The sequence below is a fragment of the Macaca nemestrina genome, chromosome 13 (genome assembly GCF_043159975.1).
Source record: "Macaca nemestrina isolate mMacNem1 chromosome 13, mMacNem.hap1, whole genome shotgun sequence".
Classification (NCBI taxonomy): domain Eukaryota; kingdom Metazoa; phylum Chordata; class Mammalia; order Primates; family Cercopithecidae; genus Macaca; species Macaca nemestrina.
In genome coordinates, this window is record NC_092137.1 from 105,406,867 (window position 1) to 105,430,431 (window position 23,565).

General features: G+C 41.8%; 1 pseudogene; it reads right to left on the minus strand.

The window, feature by feature from the left end:
* Positions 1-20,659: 20,659 nt before the first annotated feature.
* Positions 20,660-23,305, minus strand: LOC105472028 (cyclin-dependent kinase 8 pseudogene; annotated as a pseudogene).
* Positions 23,306-23,565: the final 260 nt, after the last annotated feature.

The following is a 23,565-nucleotide window of genomic DNA, read 5'->3' on the forward strand; positions in this document are numbered from 1 at the left end:
TAAGTGATTTCACCTAAGCCTCTATCTCTTGCTCCCATAAGTCAGAGCTCTTCATGGCTCCTTGCAGGCTTGACTTCAGGGTTAACCAGAAAATGAAGGTACAAGTGCCTTGTGAACTCTAAAACTCCAGACCAGTCATTCTCAAAGTGCCGTCCACCAGTCCAGCACACCAGCATCACTGGAAGCTTGTTTGAAATGCAAATCATAAGGTCCTGCAGAGCTATGGATGAATTAGACACTCTGGGAATGGGGCCCTGCAATCTATTTCAACAGGTCCTCCAGGTGATTGTGAAGCAAGTTAAAGCCTGAGAAATTCTGTCCTATACAAAGGGATGTCAACTCAAGCTGCTCTTCAGAATCACCTATAGCACTTGTACACCTGAATCCCTGAGAATGGAGCCTCAGGACTGCTATTTCTCAAAGTCTGCCCGGTGATCCTGCGATGGGGTTTGGGGGACAGAGATCCAAGGTGCTACCAGGTGTGAGGAATTGTTAGAAGGCAAACCTGGCTGTCATCTAGGATGCTTAAAGGGTACAGATCCTAGGATTCTGCCTCCTACAGCTCAATCAGACTTTCCTAGAATGGGACTGCTGTCCAATGGCATGCCCCCTGGGTGACTCTGAGGTACAGCCTGGGCTGAGAACCACCAGAGGATTACCTTCCAATGACCAAGCTGACAAACTCGCTTCAGGCTCTGAGTTTCACATTTGATTTTCTAGCCCCTGTCCTTCCATGAATCACCTGCCCCCTTCCCTCCTAACCAGGGGCACAGTCAGTGGAAGCACTAATGTGGCCTCTGCTTGGCTCAAGACAACAGGTGGAAACGTGACCATAGGTGTACAGGGCTGCCTGCCATGTATTAATAGCTACAGATTTGAAAGATCCAAGGACAAGAGACTAGAAAAAAATTTAAAACAGCCAAGCATTGGCCCAATAATGGCATTTTAGAAATCCGCCAAATATTAAGACGCTTTTTGAAAAATATCCAGAGCAATCATGTAAAAGTGCTTAATCATTAATAAAAGCTAACATTTGTTGGGTACTTCCTGTGGGTACTTCCTGGCACTAGGCTAATTATGTTTTTAGGAGTTAGCTCAAATGCTCCCTGTCATAATTATGTGAAGAGATATAAATATTAGCTCCGTGGTACAGATTAAGAAGAGGTTACATAAATAAAAAGGAATGATACTCAAATTAGTAACCCGAGCCCGTGCTCTTAAACACTATGCTATTATTTGTGGACTCTTACATAGGTGGCAAAAGTCAAACACTAGATTGACTTCTGTCCACTTCCAGCCAAGATGAAGTACATGATTCAGATACGCCCTTTCACATTAAACAACTTAGGAATCAGACAAAATATACAAAGCATTGTTTGTTACACATTGGATAACAGACAGCACTAGATAGTGGGGTCTGAGGAAAGCGGTGAAATGAGGTGAGTCTTAGAATTGCCCCGGTTTACCATGGGGCATAGTAAGGGCATAGCTGCAGCACAAGGAAAGCAGAACCCAACAGAGACTGGCGTTCACCTGAATTGAGGAAACCAAGTTGAAAATTTAGGAACACTAACACAGTTAGATATGTAGGCAAGAGTATCAGAGAGGAGACAGTTCCAGGGAAAAAGAGTTTACAGAGAGAGAGGGAAAGAGAGAGAGAGAGAGCTCCAGAGACCTGCAGAAGATTCCCCTAAAGTCACTAGCTGAGTACTGATCAGCGCATACATGTAAGGATATTACTCAATATGTGGAAAAGAACAGAAGGAATGATGTCCAAAGCTCACCCAAGGACAGAAATCATTTATGTTTCCACCAGCCAGAGTGGAACAACCTTGTAATGCATACGGAATATTCAAATGAATATTTCCTCAATAATAAGTTCAAGTTAACTGAGACTAAAGCCTGCCCGCTTTGTCTGGACCTGCCTAACAAAGCTTTGAGGGAAGCCTCAAAAGAATGAAACTGCGCCCAAGTAACTTAACCGTGTCCCAGAACAAAAGTCAAGAATATTTAAAGAGATATTAAAATATTAACAAACCCAACAAGGTTAAATTCACAATGTCTGGCATCCTATAAAAAATTACTAGGCTTGAAAATTGGCAGGAAAATATTATTCATAATGAAGAGAAAAAGCAATCAATAGACACAGGCTCAGAAATTATACATGTGATAAAATTAGCAGACATTAAAGGGTTATGATTATTTTACATGTTAAAGAAGGTAGAGAAGAGCATAAGCATATTAAAGAGAGACAGGAAAGTCCCAGTGCTCACACAGGGCCAGAAGCAGTGCCTGTTTTCACCAGTCAGGTGGGAAAACTTCATATTTCATGAAGCATTGGTAGAGTACACAGTGTCTTGCTTTAGTAGAGGGATCAATGCTGTTCTGTTCTCACCTAACCCATCTTAAAAGAAAACCTGAAAGGATCAAACTGTATTCAAGTAACCTAATCACATCCTAGCACACAGCTCAGCTAGTTACAGAAACACAAAATATTAATATCTAGAAATACAAAAATAATACCTAGCACCCAACAAGGTAAAATTCACAATGTCTAGCATTCAACTGAAATTTTCTAGGCCATCAAAGAAGCAGTAAAATATGACTCCTAAGGCCAGGCACAGTGGCTCATGCCTGTAATCCCAGCACTTTGGGAGGCCGAGGTGGGTGGATCACCCGGAGGTCAAGAGTTCAAGACCAGCCTGGTCAACATGATGAAACCTCATCTCTACTAAAAATATAAAAATTAGCCCAGCATGGTGGCGGGTGCCTGTATCCCAGCTACTCAAGAGGTTGAGGCAGGAGAATCACTTGAACCTGGGAGAAGGAGGTTACAGTGAGCCGAGATCGCACCATTGCACTTCAGCCTGGGCAACAAGAGCAAAACTCCATCTCAAAAAAATACATATATATGTGACCCATAAAGAGGAGATAAATCAACACTTCAAAACTGACCTAAACTTGCAAAGATACTATAATTAACAGAAAATGACAGTTTACTAACTACTCCATATGTTCAAAAAGTGAAAGGTTGAACCTACTAAGTAGAGATGTATAAGATATAAGAAGACCTGAAATGAACTTTTAGAGTTGAAAACTACAATATTTAAGATAAAAATACACTGGATGGGATTAATAGTAGATTATACATTGCATAAGATAAAAAAAAAATGAGCCTGAATACAGCACAGTATAAACTAGCTTAAACAAAAACACAGAGAGAAAAAATAACTTTAGAGACTTGGCTCTTATCCTCTATTTGTTTTTAAACAGAGGATAAGGGGCAGAAGAAGTGTTTGAAGAAATCATAATTTTTAAATTTTCAACTGAGATAGGAATAGCACTGGCTAGTCGCAGGAGGCTGGAAAGACCCAAACAGCAGTTAAAACAGGAAGTAGGCAAAGAAACTGCAGGATAACAGTAAACCTAAAATAAGGGAGAGAAAACAGCCAAAATGCTGATCCAGGAGACGTGTCCATGACTCTTGGGCAAATCCAAACAAAGGTGGGGGGGAGTAACTGGGAGGTCCCTATAATCCTGTCCTTTTCCAGAATACCTTATGACTATTTCACTTCCTAACTAAAGAAACGCTTATAAAACCAGAAACCAAAACTCTCTTGTGTGCGACTCATTCTTACAAGCATGCCCTTCTCTCTTAAGAGAGAGCACTTCTATTGCAAATAATGCTGCAATGAACATACGGATGCATGTATTTTTGTAATAGAATGATTTATATTTTGGGAGGTATATACCCAGTAATAGGATTGCTGGGTCAAATGGTATTTCTGGTTCTAGATCTTTGAGGAATCCCCACACGGTCTTCCACAATGGTTGAACTAATTTACATTTCTACCAACAGTGTGAAAGCATTCCTATTTCTCTGCAACCTCACCAGCATCTGTTGTTTCTTGACTTTTTAATAATCATCATTCTGACTAGCATGAGAGATGGTATCTCATTGAGACTTTGATGTGCATTTCTCTAATGATCAGTGATGTTGAGCTTTTTTTTGTCATATGTTTGTTGGCTACATGAATGTCTTTTTTTGAGAAGTATCTGTTCATGTCCTTTCCCCACTTTTTAATGGGTTGTTTTTCTTGTAAATTTGTTTAAGCTCCTTGTAGACTCACAATATCAAAGACATGGGATCAACCTCAATGTCCATCAATGATAGACTGGATAAAGAAAATGCAGTACATATATACCATGGAATACTATGCAGCCATAAAAAGGAATGAGACCATGTCCTTTGAAGGGACATGGATGGAGCTGGAAGCCATGATCCTCAGCAGACTAACGCAGGAACAGAAAACCAAACACTGCATGCTCTCACTTATAAGTGGGAGCTTTACACTGAGAACACATGGACACAGAGAGGGGAACAACACACATTTGGGGCCTCTCAGGGGTGAGGTGGGGGAGAGAGAGCATTAGGAAAAACAGCTAACGCATGCTGGGCTTAATACCTAGGTGATGGGTTGATAGGTGCAGCAAACCACCGTGGCACACATTTACCTGTGTAACAAACCTGCACATCCTGCACATGCACCCCAGAACTTCAAACGAAAAAGAGAGAACACTTCTCTCCTAAGTGTCTTTTGCTTTGCAATAAAAACTTTTTGCCTTTCACTTCATTCTGACTTGTCTCTGAATTCTTTCTCATGATAGTGTCAAGAACCTGGACACTGGCTGAGGCTGGGGATTCACCAGCATCCAGAGACCCTCCTGAGCCATCCAGCAATACAACTTTGACACAAACTGTGAAGTCACAGATCCAAGAAGCTCAAAGAACCCAAGCACAAGAAACACGATGAAACTACATGAAGGAACACCAGAATCAGATTGTTCAAAATCAGTGATAAAGAGTAAATCTTAAAAGCAACCAGAACAAAAGATACATTATATAAGCAGGAGTAAAGATAAGTATGACAGCAGATTTACAAATAGAAAAAAACACAAGTGCAGCAACAGAAACAAAGTATCAATGCAGAATTCTATATCTAGTGAAAATTTCCTTCAAAACAAAGGTGAAATAAAAACTTATTTTCAGGAATACAAAAGTTGAAAAAATCACTAGCATTCGTCACGGCAAGAAATGTTAAAGGAAGTCCTTTAGACAGAAAGAAAATGATATTGGGTGAATATCTGGATTCCCACAAAGAAATAAAAAGATCCAGAACAGATAACTTAATGGGCAAACATGTAATTTTCATCAACAAGTGAATGAATAAACAAATCATGGTATATCCATATGATAGACTACTACTTAGAATACAAAAGAAGAACTACTTATGCACGTGATAACATGAATGACACTCAAAATTATTCTTGAGTGAAAGACACCAGATCAAAACAAAGTACATATTGTATGATTCTGTTTATTTAAAACTCTATAAATTGCATGCTATTCTATAGTGACAGAAAGAAAATCAGTGGCTGCCTGGAGACAGGAAGAGATTACAGAAATGAGAATTCCTTAGGAGGTAATGGACAAGTTCATTGCCCATCATAAGTATACAGCCATAATGATTTTACAGACACATATATATGCACACACACATAAATATAAGTTATCAAATTACAGTAAGTCCTGATTTAATGTCATTAGGTTCTTGGAAAGAACTTAAAGAAACTTGAAGCAAAACGATGTGCAATGAAACCAATTTTACCATAGGCTAATTAATATAAAGAAGAGTTAGGTTTTACAGCATATTTCTGGTCACAAGAACATCATCAAACTTGTAAATAAAGACACAAAACACTTCTAATATTAAATATCAAAATAAATATGAGTTATACTGAATTTAAGAAAGATTAATAAAAATAAGTAAGTTCATTATTTACTGGATTTTCGGTAAGCAGTGAGTCGTGGTGGTAATAGTGGAAGTGGGTTAAGTCAAGAAATAAGTGTTTGCAAAACAAAAATTTTAAACAGCCTCTCCTACCACCACACATCAAACAAGAAAACATGGTGGGCTCGCTAAGCACTTTTGTACCACATCATATCCTATGCATTTGTATGATTATCGTAAATGTTTTATGATATTTTTTAGAGACAGGGTCTCACTCTGTTTCTCAGGCTGGAGTGCAGTGGTGCAATCATAGCTCACTGCCAGTCTCAACCTCCTGGACTCAAGAGATCCTCCCACCTCAGCCTCCAGTGTAACTGGGACTACAGTTGTGTGCCACCATGCCCTTTTTTTTTTTTTTTTTTTTTTTTTTTTTTTTTTTTTTTGTAGAGACAGGGGTTGTGCTTTGTTGCCCAGACTAGTCTTCAACTCCTGGGCTCACGCAATCCTCCTGCCTCAGCCTCCCAAAGTGCTGGGATTTCAGACATGAGCCAGCAGCACCTTGACTAAAAATTTTATTTCACAATAATTATAATTCATTCCTTCATTCATTTTACAACCTACTTGTTCCAGTTCAGGATCTCGGGTGACCAGAGCCTATCCTGGCAGTTCATGCACAAGTCAGGAAACAGCCCTGGACAGGACACCATCCTACTGCAGGAGGAAGTTATACACCCACACTCACTCAGACTGGGAGCATGCAATGAACCTAACGTGCACTTTGGAATGTGTGTTATATGCCCACTAGAACAGCTAAAATTTAAAAGATCGACCACACTGAGCGTTGATCAGGATATGACACAACTAAATCTTTTAAGCGCTTCTGTGTAAATGGCACAGCCACTTTGGAAAATAATTTGGCAGTTTTTCAAGTCAAATATACCCAAACTGTATGATCCACTTCTCAACAATCAAACAAGAGAAACAAAAGCCATGTCTACACAAAGATGTGTACACAAATGTTCATAGCAGCGTTCATTATACTAGCCCCAAGTTGAAACAAGCCAAATGTCCATTACCAGATGACTGGAACATACAAATTGTGGTATATTGATACAATGAAACACTACTTAGTAATAAAAAAGAAAGAGCTATCAATATATGAAACAACATGGATGAATCTGAAAACAATGATGTTAAGTGAAAGCAGCCACACAAAAGTTACATACTGTATGATCACAACTACATAAAATTACAGAAAAGGCAAACTAATCTATACACAGAAAAGCAGATTAGCGGTTATCTAGGGATGGGGCAGAAGGGAGGAGAGGACGGATTGCAAAATAGCATAAAGATATTGGAAGGATGACAAATATATTTATCATCTTGATTGTGGTGATAGTTTAATGGGTGTATATATAGATAAAACCTCATCTAATTGAATACTTTAAATATATGCATTTCATTGTGCACCAGTTATTTATCAACAAAACTATAGAATAATATATGCCTACATACATTTTAAAATATTCAAAATCTCACATAGTTATATACATAAATGCAACTGAATATGTATTTAGATGTTTTAACAAGCAGAAAGGACTGGTTAAACTCATAATAGTGGCTGTTTCTGGGAAGGGTGAAGGAGACAAGAGATGGAAAAGAGGATGAGAGCCAGAAGAGACCCTTTTAATGTTTCCTTTCTTTTATTAAAAATACACTGACAGTTAAAGCTGAGAGGTGAGAATAATATTCTCATGGTTTTTGTGACCTTAAAATTTCACAAACTAAGTGAAATGGCAGAGAGCAAAAAAATAAACGTAAATAAATGTTATATTGCCCAAAAAGAGATTTAAAATGGAGGTTAGACACATGAGGCTTACTTTCTCAAAAAAGTAGAATCTGCAGGGAAGTTTAACAACTGTAAAGAATGAAAGCTGGTAGCTTCTACCAGCCCAAAGCCTAAAATGTTCTGCTTATTATAATTCATAGGTAATATATTTTATGTTTGCAAATGAATGCAGTGATTTTAGACCTCACTTTTAGAGGTGCTAAAAATGCAAAGTACATATTCCAATTCTTCCCGATTTTCCTTCTGTTTCCATGAATGAAAAATATACATATTTGATGATTTCCAAGTTCATACAACTGATCTTTCTCTTAGCTTTCTCTTACCAAACTCCCTCCCTCATTCAGCCACCAGCCAGTCCGACTGTGCCACCTGCACAGCAGCCCTCGTACCGTCTCACATCAGGATCCTGCCCGACCTGCGAGGAGCAGCAGCAAGAAGGAGACAGAACCTCCATGCCGAGCACCTCGGGGCTTTCTCAGAGACCAGAGGACCCTGATAGGGACAGAGCCTGGCCAGCAATCCATGTTGCCAGCTGTATGATTGTGGGCAGGTAAATTCTCAATTTAAAATGGGTGTAATAATAACATGTTCTTCCCAGAATGAGCTTTATGAAGATCATATGGCTGTTTGGAACTCAGAAAAGCACTGATGAGGATTCAAACAGGGGAGCCAACAGCCTATAAATAATCATTTAAGAAAGAGCATGAATATAATTACCTAGGAACAAAGGACAGAGTGGAGAGATGCCCAGGACTGAGCTGGACAAGCTGCACCCTTTAGTGGCTCAGCCCATGGACTGACAAGGAAAATGAAGGAGTTACCAAAGAAGGTGGAAGGAAGCCAGGAGAGTGGCCCTCAGCCTGCCCAGGGCAGGGCTCAGTGGGAGAGAAGATCTGTTATAAATGCTGCCAGGAGGTCGAGTCATGTTAGAATGTCCATGTGAAAACATCCACTGTGTGTATCTAAAAAGAGTGGCTGTGAAACAGGTCAGAGTCAATGGTCTCATTGTCTCAGATGTTATCTGCACACATTGTCTCACAACCAAGAAAATTAAGCAGCATGGACACAAAGGGTGAGGTTGAAGCAAAAGTTTAATAAGTGAAAGAAGAAGGCTCTCTGCAGCGAAGAGGGCAGCCTGAGTGGGTTACCACTTTGACAGCTGAATCCAAAAGCTTTTATAAGAAACTCCTCTCATCTCTGTAGCTGTTTGAGTAACTTCTCTTATCTGTAAAACTGTCTGTATAACTCTCCCTTATCTATGCAGCTGTAGGATGTCTCCAGGTAAGCATAAAGTTAGCTTCTCTTGTTTGTATAACTGGGTTTGTTTTAGGCAAGCCCCCATCCCCTCCCCGTGTAAGCTCCCATGGAGCCCACTATGTACACGTCTGAGAAGTGGAGGAAACTTTTTTCTGGGACCTCACTAATCACACAAAGAACAAGAGGCTTCGGTGCTGCTTATCTATTCAGGTGCGGCCTGAGTTTTCCCCAGGCCGCTCTATCTTTGCCTGTAGCTACGATTTTTCAGGCAGGCTGCTTCTCCAAAAACGAGCCTAAACTGTCTACCTATCAGATTTTTCCTTTTCTTCTCCCTCAGCTGGTTCCCCTCACCAAGGCTGAGCAAGTGAAAAGGAGGGCACAGGGCAAGCCAGTAGTGAGCAGCAACAACGAACTGAGACAGCAGAAACCACTCTTCACACCTGGGTTGAAAAGGGGTAGGGAGCCAGGACCACAGCTCAGGTAAGAACAAAGGTAAAGAAATATTGTTGTTGTGTTGTTTTTAACTATGAGAAAGCATTGAGCTTTAAATTTCTACATGAAAGATCTAGTTCAGACAGGAGCACCCAATATTCAGAAGAGAAGGACATGGTGTAAAGGTCCTGGGAAGGCTGAGAGGATTGGGACTCAGAATCCAGAGCGGAAACTGTCTGTGAACAGAAGAGGTACCTCCCCAAGTGTAACAAGAGGGAGGGAGAAGGGACAGATGCCAAGATGATTCAGCCAGAAGGTTTGGTGGTAAATGTGAGGCTGTGCCCACCTGCTGGCTTCAATTTTCTCTTTAAAATATCAGATGGAATCATTTGATGAAGGCCATGCCATGCAATGAAATAGCAATCTGAGGCATGGAACAGCTCCAGTTTAGCCTGTGTTTAGGGTAATTATGGCTCCAATCCAGGAGACAAATATGACTAGGGAAAATGAAGTCTAAGAAAAAATGGTCTCAAGTTGACTGCGAGTCTTCTGGGAAGCTGAGACCGCAGGTGGGGCTGACAGGGGAAGAGGAACCCACCTGCTGAAAAACATCAGGCTGTTGGCTGGGGGAGGGATGAGGTCTGTGTTGTAGAGATGGATAGATGCCTAAATTTGGGTAAAGGTTTCAACTCTCCCCTCTGCAGGGTGTGGAAATAAACAAAGACCACCCAAACGAGAATAAGCAGACTATTTATCCAGAGCTTGCTCTGACAAGGGAGTTGGCCACCATCACTTGCTTGGCAGAGACTCAGAAGTAGGCAGGGGAGAAAGCCTCATAGCAGACCGAAGGGAAGGCTTCATGTGCGGAGGCTGTAGATGTGGGTGAGCTGCAGATGGCTAACTAGAAATGGAGCCTCCTGTGTGATTGATTAGGGGCATGTTCGGCTTTCTCTGGTTGGTCCTACATTGGAAGAGGGAACAAAAAAATTAGGGCAGCTGTATAGTTATTAATCAAGTGTTGGCCATTTTTGACTGACTGTTACAGGAGTGACTGACTCCCTGGATTGTTTGCTAGAAATAATGGTCTTCACTTCCCGCAAGTCTGACCTTCTGGTAGTAGGCTTCCTGTGTTGGCTATTGTGGATAATGAGTAGATTTCCTGAGCTGATTCCTGCAGATTGTGGATCAAAGTTATTTTATATAAACAGTCTGGCCATTTTCCACTTACATATTCCATCTTCCAAGAGCTGGCCAAGCTGATCTCTTACCTGTCTCCCCCAGCCCCTCCACTCTGGCTGTGAAAACACAAGCCACTAGGTGAGGAATGGGGACAATTGAAGACTGAAAGCTTTTCTTTGCTAGGCTTTGCAGAGCTGAGGAAAGAGATGACAACATCCAAGTGTCTACCCTGGGCCAGTCTTAGGGCTGCAATGGTAATGCTAGAACTGTGTGAGTTTATATTTTCATTTGTCTCTCTAAGGTGGAAAAAAAAACCAGAAAATTGTCTGTCTGCAGTTTCTGCAGAAGTCTAACACTGTGCTTCCCAACATTGCAGCCATTAGCCACAGGTGAGTATCAAGCACTTTAAATGAGACTGGTCCAAACTGAGATGTGCTCTGAGAATAAAACACACAGCAGATTTCAAAGACCTAGTACATGCCCTGATTTCAAGCTATATTACAAAGCTGTAGTAATCAAAACAGTATGGCACTGGAAAAAAAAATAGACACATAGGTCAATGTGACAGAATAGACAGCCCAGAAATAAACCCATGCATGTATAGTCAACTAATCTTTGACAAGAGCACCAAGAATACACAATGGGCAGCACTTTAGGAGGCCGAGATGGGCAGATCACAAGGTCAGGAGATCGAGACCATCCTGGCTAACCCAGTGAAACCCCGTCACTACTAAAAAATACAAAAAACTAGCCGGGCGACGTGGCAGGCGCCTGTAGTCCCAGCTATTCAGGAGGCTGAGGCAGGAGAATGGCATAAACCTGGGAGGTGGAGCTTGCAGTGAGCTGAGATCCGGCCACTGCACTCCAGCCTGGGTGACAGAGCAAGACTCCGTCTCAAAAAAAAAAAAAAAAAAAAGAATACACAATGGGGAAAGTCTCTTCAATAAATGGTGTTGGGAAAACTAGATATCCATATGCAAAAGAAAGAAATTAGACTCTTATGTTTCACAAAATCTAAAATTAATTCAAAGTAGAAAACGACTTACATGTAAGATCTAAAACCATAAAACTCCTAGAAGAAAACACAGGGAAAGAGCTCCTTGACACTGCCATTAGCAATAATTTTTCAGATATGACATCAAAAGTACAGGCAATGAAAGCAAAAACAAGTGAGAGTATATCAAACTAAAAGTTTCTGCACAGCATAAGCAATCAACAGAATGAAGAGACGACATATGGCATGAGAGAAAATATTTACATCTGACAAAGGGTTAATATCCAAAATATGTAAGTAATTCACACAACACAGTAACAAAAACCAAATAACCTGACTTTTTTAAAAATGGGCAAAGGACCTGAATAGGTATTCCTCAAAAAGAAGACATACAAATGGCCAAGAGATTTTGAAAAGCTGCTTAACATAACTAATTATCAGAGAAATACACAAATCAAAACAAGATATCATCTCACACCTGTTAGAATAGCTATTATTTAAAAATGAGATAAGTGTCAACCAGATGTGGAGGAAAGGAAACCCTTGTACAGTATTCATGGGAACATAAATTAGTACAGCCATTATGGAGAACAGTATGGAGATTCCCTAACAAAATTAAAAATAGAATTACCATATGACCTAGCAATTCCACTTCAAGGAATACATTCAAATAATGTCAGTATCTCAATAAGATACTTGCACTCCTATGTTCATTGCAGCATTGTTCACGATAGCCAAGATACAGAAACAAGTTAAATGTCCATCAACAGATAAATGGATAAAGAAAATGAGGTACATATATATACAATGGAATATTATTCGGCAAAATCCTGACATTTGTGATAACCTGGATAAACCTGGAGGACATTATGCTAAGTAAAATCAAAGCCTGAAACAGAAAGACAAATACCACATAATCTCACTTACATATGAAATCTGAAAATGTTAAATTTATGGAAACAGAGTAGAATGGTAGTGGCCAGAACCTGGGAGTAGAGAAAATGAGATGCTTGTTAAATCAAATCACCACATTGAATACATATAATCTATTTGTCAATTAAATATTTTAAGAATAAAAATATCTAGTACCAAAAAAAGAATGCAAAATGTCTCAACAATGTTATATGAATTGCATTTTGAAGTGATAATATTTTGAATATTAGGTTAAATAAAATATATTTGAAAAATTAGCTTCATCTATTTCTTTCCATTTTTGTTAACGTAGCTACAAAACAAATTAAAATTACGTATGTGGCTCACATTATACTTTGATTACACTATACAGGTTAGTGACTATACAGACTAGTCTAAGAGATGTAGCAGGGTTCCAGAATGACCCAGGTTTGGTCGGGTACAGTGGCTCACACCTGTAATCCCAGCACTTCAGGAGGCTGAGGTGGGAAGAACATGAGGTCAGGAGATCGAGATCATCCTGGCTAACACGGTGAAACCCCATCTCTACTAAAAAAAAAGATACAAAAAATAAGCTGGGCGTGGTGGCGGGCGCCTGTAGTCCCAGCTACTCAGGAGGCTGAGGCAGGAGAACGGAGTGAACCCGCGAGGCAGAGCTTGCAGTGAGCCGAGATCGTGCCACTGCACTCCAGCCTGGGCGACAGAGCGAGACACCATCTCAAAAAAAAAAAAAAAAAAAAAAAAAAAAAAAAAAAAAAAAGACCTAGGTTTAATACAAATGAAGGGGCCAGCTGGCTTAGCCCAGCTTGTGTGGGAAATGTTGGGGAGTGGTTTAAGACAGGGCAGAGCACGACATTTTGATGCTATTGACATTTTTGGCACACAATCATTTTGTGGCCTGAAAAAAACCCAAAACATTACATTTACAGCTTTTTAAAATTAGCTACTGGCCAGGCTCAGTGGCTCACATCTGTAATCCCAACACTCTGGAAGGCCGAGGTGGGTGGATCACCTGACGTCAGGAGTTTGAGACCAGCCTGGCCAACACAGTGAAACCCCATCTCTACTAAAAATACAAAAATTAGTTGGGTGTAATGGTGCGCACATATAGTCCCAGCTACTTGGAAGGCTGAGGCAGGAGAATTGTTTGAACCTGGGAGGCGGAGGTTGCAGTGAGCTGAGATCCTGCCATTACACTCCAGCCTGGGTGACAGAGCGAGACTCTGTCTCAAAACATAAAAATAAAAATAAAATTAGTTACCAAGTAATATGTGCAACCGACATGCTCATGGAATTGTTTGATTTCCCTCTCCCATTCTCTGATCCAACCCTGTGGGCCTCAGCTTCCTTGTTGATGACCTGGATTTCTGTTGCTGTCTGCTGATGGTTTGCTTGCCTCAAATTCTCGCTCTTTTGGACCATCCTGGTCACTTCAGACAGATGATTCCACAATACACATCTGTTATCAGTGCTGCCACAGTACACATCTGTTCTCAATGTCTAAAACCCTCCAATGGCCTCCCGTTGCCTGGAGAAAAAAATTCAAACTCTTTGACATGAGTCAGGTGCTGACAGGGGGCAGAGTACACACACAAAAGGTGCATGCTGGAGGTAATGGAAGGAAGGAGTTATTTATAAAAGTACAGGCAGGTCTAGAGGAAGCAGCAGGAGATGGTGGAGCTCCAGGCGCTGCTGACAGCGGAAATCCACAACCCTCTCTGGAGGAGGAGGAGGAGCAAGGGATGGGGAGGTGGGTGACCCGCTGAGAAAGCCGGGGGTGTGAGAGGGCCACTGACAGGAGCTGTGGCCTTCTGTGTAGGGGAATGTGGCCACTGCCAACCTGAAGGGGTGCGGGTGCACTCTAACCAAGCCCTCTTCCCTCCCTCTGACCTCCCATTGCCTGAGCCCAACCAGGAGATAGAGGATAAGAGACCACTAAGGCAGCCCATAAGGCCCGTCTTGAAGGTACAGAGTAGATGGAGACACCTGGCACCCCCACCTGAAGCTCAGAGACCCCATTTATCACCTGGATTCCTGGCCCATAACTGCACACCCACCTCTAGCCACTCCCTGCTCTGGGTTGCCCGCCTCATTCTGGCCAAGAAATCCTCCTAAAACGCAAACCCAATCACACCATTCCCCCAAGTAGAACTCTTCAGTGGTTCTGCACCATCTACACAGCAAGTCCAGCTCTGTAGTGAGACCCTAAGACTTTTTATAACTCAACTCTACTCACCTGCTTGCTCACAGAAGTTTCACGAATGCACACGTTTGGTTCATCACAAATGTCTAAGAGAGCCATCCTCAGCCCCTGCCTTCTCCTGGGTCCTGCCACAGAGAGGACCTAGCTGCTAAGGAGTCCAGAGATTGCCCTTTGGTCGCCTGTAGAACATCACGACTTAACAGCTTTGCCCTGCTGGAGTTACTGGCAGAGCTGCGCTTCCCAGGACCAGTAGAGGGCGCCATGACATAGAATGGCCACATGTTGGAGACCACATCTTGGACTTGTGGCTGCCAGAGCCCTGAGCTCAGAATAGCACCTGCAACTTTGGGAGGCTAAGGCGGGTGGATCACCTGAGGTCAGGAAGTCGAGACCAGCCTGGCCAACATGGTTGAAACCCTGTCTCTACTAAAAATACAAAAATTAATCAGGTGGGATGGCTAATTTGAAAAACTTAGCTGGGTGTGGTGGTGCACACCTGTAATCCTAGCTACTAGGAAGGCTGAAGCAGGAGAATCTCTTGAACCTGGAGGCAGAGGCTGCAGTGAACCAAGATCATGCCACTGCACTCCAGCCAGAGCAAGACTCGGTCTCAAAAAAAAAAAAAAAAAAAAAAAAGTCTGCATAAAAACTTATCACAGGGAACAAAAGCAAGAAACAAAGAATGGGAACTTCCTTAAGTGTCTACAAGTGCAAAATAAGAAATAATGTACATTTTGAGCTTGGTTACAACAATGTCAAGAAGCCAGTCACAAAATGGTGCAATTAACGATGAAAGGCAAAACGTTCACACAAGGGCAGAATCATTCTCTTTATGAGCTGGTGTGGAAACTCTCTGCACTAGGTATGAGAGCAAGAAAGCAAAAAGAAAAGATTTCATTTTCAAATAATAACACTAAGATTATTCAGTTAAAGTTTTCATTGCAAACTGATTTTAAAAAAAAAAATGTAGCTGCGCACATATTTTGAATAGCAATAATTAGGGTCCCTGAAGAAAACTACTACAAGACACGCTAGGAGTGAAATATTCAATGAGTAAATCCAGGCTTTAAAACAAACAAATCAGGCCGGGCGCGGTGGCTCACGCCTGTAATCCCAGCACTTTGGGAGGCCAAGGCGGGCGGATCACAAGGTCAGGAGATCGAGACCACGGTGAAACCACGTCTCTACTAAAAATACAAAAAATTAGCAGGGTGCGGTGGCGGGCGCCTGTAATCCCAGCTACTCAGGAGGCTGAGGCAGGAGAATGGCGTAAACCCAGGAGGCGGAGCTTGCAGTGAGCCGAGATCGCGCCACTGCACTCCAGCCTGGGCGACAGAGCGAGACTCCGTCTCAAAAAAAAAAAAAAAAAAAAAAACAACAAATCAGAGATGATGTTTGTTTTAACCTTGTTGACATTTGTTTAATCAGAGATATGCCAGAAGCACTGCAGAAATTTGTACCCTCAGGATAGGGCTACTATAATAGAAAGAGGTGGTGGCTTTTATACCAAGTCTGTCTGAAAGCATTGAGGTTCAGGTACTTTGAGTGATTATTAAAGTTGCAGATTTGTAGTGTACAATGTTGCTTGGACATCTGAATTCCACACCAAATGACATTAAAACATAAAATTCAGCTGCTTCCATCCAATTTGTTTTCAGCTCCTTGTGAAGATGTGGATGCAGAATACCCCGCTGAATAGAGACAGGAGAATTTCACCAAGAGTTTGCAAGCTAAAGGCAGAATTGACATTTCATAACATAATACTCACCCTTACTGTTAGGAAAGCAAGAGCCTAGGAGAGCCAGATGAACACCATTTTCAAATCAAGCCCATCTTAAAACTAGCAAGACACATTCCTTGCCAGTCATGACCCATGGCCCTAAGATGTTTACAGCTAAGGAAGTGGCTTGGTAATGCCTACAAGGACAAACTTCTACAACAACAGAAAGCCCAGATGTCCCAATACCCATAACAATATATGCTTTCAAGATAATTATAGTTAAGCTTCGACGTACTTAAACACACTAAAATGTCAAGGATAGTTTTCTTTAAATCAATAGGAGAATAAATTTTTTCGTGCTGTCAGCCCACCTACACATAGGCAAAGCCTAGTTTAGTCTTTATATAGACAATATTCCTATATAGGAAAAATTTAATGATGGCATATTCCTCCACTTGCTTTCTGTGGATGCTCTACTCTGTAATGGAATAACTTCCAATAAACTATCCCAATTCACCGCACCCTGCAACTCACCTTGAATTCTTTCCTGTGTGAAATCCAAGGACCCTCTCTTCGGGTCTGGTTTGAGATCCCCTTTTCCAGAAACATCACTATGTTTAATAGATTCCCATCTTTTATTTTCTGTTCTGTTCCTTTCTGTGTTTCAATTGATTTTTATAACTTATGATGGATCTCACCCTTCAGTGAGTAAAGCACTGTCCTAGAATTGGGCTAAAAGAAAATGTAGATGATTGGCAGTGGGCTCTGGAAGACCGAGGCCTTCTCACCTGCTCCAGGGCCCGTGGAGAGAGCTGAGCTTGAGGACTACAAGAGAAGAATCCTTTTGGTTCATCCTGTCGCAAACTAAGCTTGGACTCCACCTGCGCTTCGTGGGTTAAATAGAGGACTGACTCTTGTCTTTGTTACCTCTGTTGTTATAATGAGTTAAATCACAAAGACTGGAAGGAAAGGTGCTGCTCTATGTAAGTGTTTCTTCATGATCACTCAGCAAGGACAGCCTGCTCCATGCATACCTCTGTGCCTTATGGCCCTGTGGGTCCAGGCCCAGAACCACAGCTGCTCACTGAGTACAGTCAAAAGGCACAGGCAGTCCCAGAGCTAGGAACAGACTACGTCCTGCAGGTCTAAGTCCATTGTTCAGAGCTGTGAACTCTGAAAAAAGGTTAATCCTGAGTGACTAACTGGGCCTAAATTCAAATTACAGCCAAGTGGCCATTTTCTGACTAGAGGTCATACGTGTATTTGGAGTTCCCAGAAAACCCTGCACGGACCAATCCGAATTCAGCAAGTGTAAACAAATCAGAACTAAGCAAGTTTGCATCCTTCATTTGCATGAGTGGAACCTGGGTGGAAACTTTCTCTCTAAAAGACAAACTCTCCTTTTGTCATTTGGAGCGCACACATCTTCATTTTACACTGAAGGTTGTCTCTCCCTGGTCTGCAAACTGTTTGCTGGAATAAAGTCCCCTTTCCCTAAATTCCTTTTCAGAGAACTTTAGTTCACAAAGCCCACAAATGCTCGTGTGACTCATGCTGTGGCTTAGCAGGCAGAGTCTGCCATTGTTCCTAGCATGGTACCGGTAGTGGCCATGCCACAAAATACCCACAGATCGCATCAGATCATGGAACAGTGCCATTCTAACAAAATGCCTCAACACCTCAACCAAAGGAGAGGTCATCTCCTCCCAGACTTACCTATGAACATAGGTGTGCAGATGCACCTGTCATCACCTTTTCCCCCAGAGGAAGCATCACCCAGGCCACTCTCATCCTGTGCCTTTCTATAGGTTGTGACAGCTCTGCTGAGTAGCTGCAGGGACATTTTGATCTGGGAAAAGTGGAGCAGAGCCCTTTCAGATATAAAGAGACTGAGAATCAAAATGGCTGGAATTCTCTTAGGTCAGCATTGTGTTGAGAGTTACCCTGTGTGTTCAATAAAACAACCACTGACTTGTCCTTAGCTTCCACTGCCAACATCTGTGTTCATAAGAGGCACTTAAGAAGCCGATTGGCCAAATCTACAGTAATGGGGGATAAGACCAAAGGTTAGAGACACAGCCCTTGGAAATTATTCTGTAACAGCAATCCGCTGTGCCCAGCTGGGGCAGTGCAGACAGGAAGGAAGGGACGCACCGGTCCACACACCTGCAGGCGCTCACAATCTCTCACAAAGGCCAGAATTGCTGCTTTCAAAAAGATGTCACACAAGCTAGAAAAATGAAATATTAAGACAACAACTCGCCCCCCAAAAAAGTTTCCATTTCCAATATACTAAAAGCCTTGTCCTGTGCCTATTCTTTAACCTGGAATCCTCTTTAGAAGCTATACTCTAAAGAAATATTCGCCTCACTACTGAGCTTATAGGGTACGCCTAATGTCCAACAATATGAAATCCCTTCAACGAACTGCAGCACGTCCACATATAACCCACATAGAAGCTGACCTCTTTCCTCACCTTCGAGCTTCCCATGCCAAAGAGGGACCTCTTGGACCCAAATATGTCTTAGCAATATAGAAGATGCTGGAGACTTGTAGGAGAAGTGAAGAGGGTTTACAGCGTAGCCCCACAGAAAACAACTTATGATCCTGTCGCTCACTTGTCCCTTTTTTCCATGCCTCAGTCTAGTCAGAAAACCACTAGATCCTAGATGGCTTCTTCTCCCTTCCCCCTCCTTTCTCTTCTCCTCTCCCTCCCTTGCTCCTCCTTCCTCCGTCCCCCACTCCTTACTTCCAACCAAAACTTGACTAGCTCCAGTCTCATCCCTCCTTATTGAAAACTATTTTACTCATCCCTCTTCCCCCACTACTGCCCAATCTTTATTCCTTACCCATATCGGACTTCACCAAAACAAAGGCCAGGATAATAAACAGGACAAACTCTCTTTCAAAAAACATTTTAATGACCATAATTTGTGATTTTGTTACAATTTGAGGAGTCCGGATCCCCAGGGAAGACTAACAAGAAGTTCTCCTAACAAAGATGGGTCTCCCCTTACTAAAAACTCCTGTAATGGCTGAAAAGAGCATGAGGTTTTTCGCGCATCTTTACACATTCAATAGAACAAAATGCAGCAGTTAAAAACTATCTGTAGAAGGCTATCTTGTGACAGAAAGGCATTGGAGATATACTGTTAGTGACAAAAATAGGTTATAAATTAATTTTTCCATGCATGCCTCTATATTTATAAATACACACACACGCGCGCGCGCACGCGCAAATACAGGAAGGACAGACATTCAATGTTCATAGTGCTTAAGATATTGCATAGTATAATAGTTAGGACCATGGCCCTGGAGACAGAAAACTACAGCCTCTCTTCCACTTATCAGCCATGGGACCTTGGGCAATTTAGCCGCAAAGCCCCCGTTCCTTTATCTATGTGCTAGGGTTGTTATAAGAGTTAAGTGCAATACACAGAGAACGAGAGAGAGAGTACCTAACATGTATTGTGTGCTCAGTAAACGTGCATCATAGTACTCATTGTTACATATATTCCTAACTGCTTTATACATTTTTCCCTGTCCTCTAAGTTCCCTCCCCTCACCCCCACGCCTCAACAGGCCCTGGTGTGTGTTGTTCCCCTCTCTGTGTCCATGTTGAACAAAATTTTAATAGCACTACACCAACCAGCTTTAAAATCAGGACAAAAATATTTGAATTGGATGCTGCACCTTTTTAAGGAAGTCAACATTCGTGCTTTTTTCATCTTAAAGCATGCTCATGAATCAGCAACACCAACAGGAAAAATAAAGCACTGTCTATGACAATCATTTTAGCTTGTTTGCGGAACCAAACAGGTTTACATCAATGAGAATATATTTAATTACTATCAAATAGCAGCTTTAATACCAGTCAAGTCATAGATTGAAAATAAAAACAAACTTATAACTTGGAAATTAATCTTTAGGAGTTTTGAAACCTTTCTGAAAAAGCTATGTGGCTTTTTGTACCTCAGAAAAATCCAAGCAATATTCTTGGTCAAAAAACACTGATTAATGTAGAAAATGAATCAACTCACTGATAAGACACTAAAAAGAAAAGTGTACCAAAATAATCTCATTTTGAGTCTTGGTTATTTCACTGAGCTAACACATACTGTGTGTTTTCAGTACCAGTTAAACCTTGTTTCTGTGTGTGTACTATTGGTCAGATAATGTTGTTACTCTGGAAGAATTCATGACATATGAAGACAAATGCTTGCCCCTAGCACAGTCTCAGCTTCAACTGCTACAGACTGTCACTGAAAAAAAATGTATTGGACAGTCTACAGACTGTCACTGAAAAAAAATGTATTGAGCCATGTCAAGTTAACTATGGAAGTAGCAAATCCACAACACAAACTGTGCTAGCACTTTCTTTTCAGGTCTAACTCCAAAATAGGTACAGCCTGGAAGCCACTACCCCAATCTGTGAAAAGTGGTGGAACTTGGCTACGGAGAAGGTGTGGTTGTACAGTACGTTCTCATGGCCCATACCAGGTTCCCACGGAGAGCTGCAGTTAGCCCTGCAGCATTCACAACAGTGCATTGACAAGATTCCGATGCAGATCAGCACCCATGTGTCTGATGTGAGTACTGTGGAGCCTGCTGGGAGGTAACTGAATATCCCATGCTGCTCTTCGGCTGGGATGTGCTTGGTCCAGGGTTGGGATATAGGCAGTATGTGTGTTGGAACGCTGATAGTCTGAGGCCATGAAAAGTCCACCTGAGGTAGTGGTAGGAGGAACAAGCCTCACTTTCTTCTGTGTGTGACTGTTGTCTTGATTCCTGGGTGGCCAGTTCCATTCGTGTGGTTATTGCCCTGCTGCTGGTGGTGGTTCCTTTTGTCTCCTTTGTCATCAGCTTCTTCTTCCATTAAAAATTCTGATTTGGGGTAAGGGATTTGATAACCGGCAAAAATGTCTGATGTAGGAAGTGGGTCTTCTAAGAAATGGGGAATCTGTTCTGAGGTAATTCACTTTATTGGGTCCATGGTAAGAAACTTCTAAACCAAGTGGAATGCTTTACTATCTGGTTTAACTTTGTGTTTTTCCATATACTTGATAAGGCTGCAGTTTAGTATACTTATTTCTTCTGAAATATTTCATTAATGTTGAATGTTCAGGCATCTTTTTTACATCTTCCCAATCTTTATTTGCAGGAAATCCCATTACATTGAGTATTCTGTCCAGCCAGTCATGGTGACAAGGATTACTAGTTATGATGTCCTCTTGTCGACCATGAAATACTGGTTTTGACATTAGTAATTCTTCAAACATACACCCCATAGCCCAAATATCAATAGCTTTGGTATAATGCCTTACTTAAAGCAGTAATTCAGGGGCTCGGTACCAGAATGTAACAATCACTGGATCCAAATCTGCTAATGTAAGCTAGTACAATTCTTTAAAATGTTTTGCATTATCCATTTATAATCAATTTTATTAGACCAAAAACATACTTGTGTTTCTTTTCAAGGCAGCCTTTCTCTACTATGTGTGAGGCTTCCATGGGACCAGCCCTAGAAGTTTCTTAAAGGATCTATAAAACATGCCCTTAAATCGTTCTGAGTTCTTACAATTTCCCACATTACTTCAGGTGAGTTTTGCTAAACTTCCCACCACTACACACCAAGCATCATTTTTTCCTCTAGCTTCCCATACTATTTTCCTCACCATCCTTCAACCCTCCTTAACAGTTTCCTTGATGCCTGCCAAGCTCCCCCTGCCACTCAGACCCAAAGCCAAAGTCACATGTCTTAAGCCTTCATTGCTGTAGCACCTCACTCTGGTACCAAATTCTGTTCCAGTAATCTGGAACAAATCAGCCCAAAGCCTAATGGATTATTTTGCTCATAATTCTGCAATTTGAGCAGGGCTAAGCTGAGATGGTTTACTCTGTTCCACATTGCTCATCTGGGGCTGGAGGATGCAGTCCTAAATGGTTCACTCACCTGGTGACAAGTTGCTACTAGTTGTCACCTAGGAGTGCAGCCAGGGCTGTATGCAAGACCCCAGTTTATCACCGTGTGCGCCTCTTAATGGGGCAGCTTAGAATTTCTCACTGTATGATGGCTGGGTGGCAAGAACAAGTATTCCAAGGGACAGAAAGTATTAATAAAAACTGCAGTTCCTTAAGACTGGAAGAGGCTGGAAATGGTTACAACATCATTTCCACTACATTCTATTGGTCAAGCGATCACAGAGCCACCCCAGAGTCAAGTGGACCAAAGAACCACACGAATGGAACTGGCCACCCACGGAATCAAGACAGCAGTCACACACAGGGACCCCCATTGAAGAAAGTGAGGCTTGTTCCTCCTACCACTACTGCAGGTGGACTTTTCATGGCCTCAGACTATCAGCGTTCCAATACACATGCTGCCTATATCCCAACCCTGGAACAAAGAATTTGCAGTCATATTTAATCTGTCCCATCAATGAAGCTATTAGCTGATTGCTTATTGCTATCATAATTTCATATCTATCCACTCCCATTTTATTATTCCCAATGATGCAAGAGTCTCAGGTATCATTGTGCTAGAAAACACACCAGAACTCCAGGCATCCACTCACAGCTGTCAACACTGAACATCCCTGAACCAGGTTTGTGGTCCTCACCCTCAGATTACTGAAATACCTCTCTGGGCTGTGGCATCAGTAACTTTGGCCTTTCCCATCCTCTAGCCCAAGCCTAAATTGTCTTCCTTAGCTGTGAACCTGCATGGCTGGGGAGATGAAATAGCATCATTGACTTGGCCAGGCTGTGTTTTCAACTAGAAGGATCTCCTCCTAATAGCTTTTCTAACTTTCCAAATTTTATCCTCAATACCTACTCTGAGCAACTTGCTCCAAGGTATAAGAGTAGACTTTTTCTCCCAGGAGGGCCTGCACCAGAAGTCAATGAGTTAATAGTGACGTAGACAGAGGGAGAAAATGGAGCATGAGAGTATAATACCTTGGCGCATTGTGGTAAGGTACCACTGGTACCATTTGCTCCTCTATTCCGAGGGCTGGGATGACTGATATTAAAGGCAAATAGAGAATTTGTCTTAGGAAAGTGTTTTTGGAACCCGCTGCTTTGGACTAACTTTGCTCGATGGAGATTGATGCTAAATGTCTGAATATAGCATTTCTTTAGGCGGACTTGTGGACATCACTTGAGTGCATACCATCTGAAGGTCTGTTGTGAATTTCATCAGCCTTGTGACCAATTATGTTTGTGACT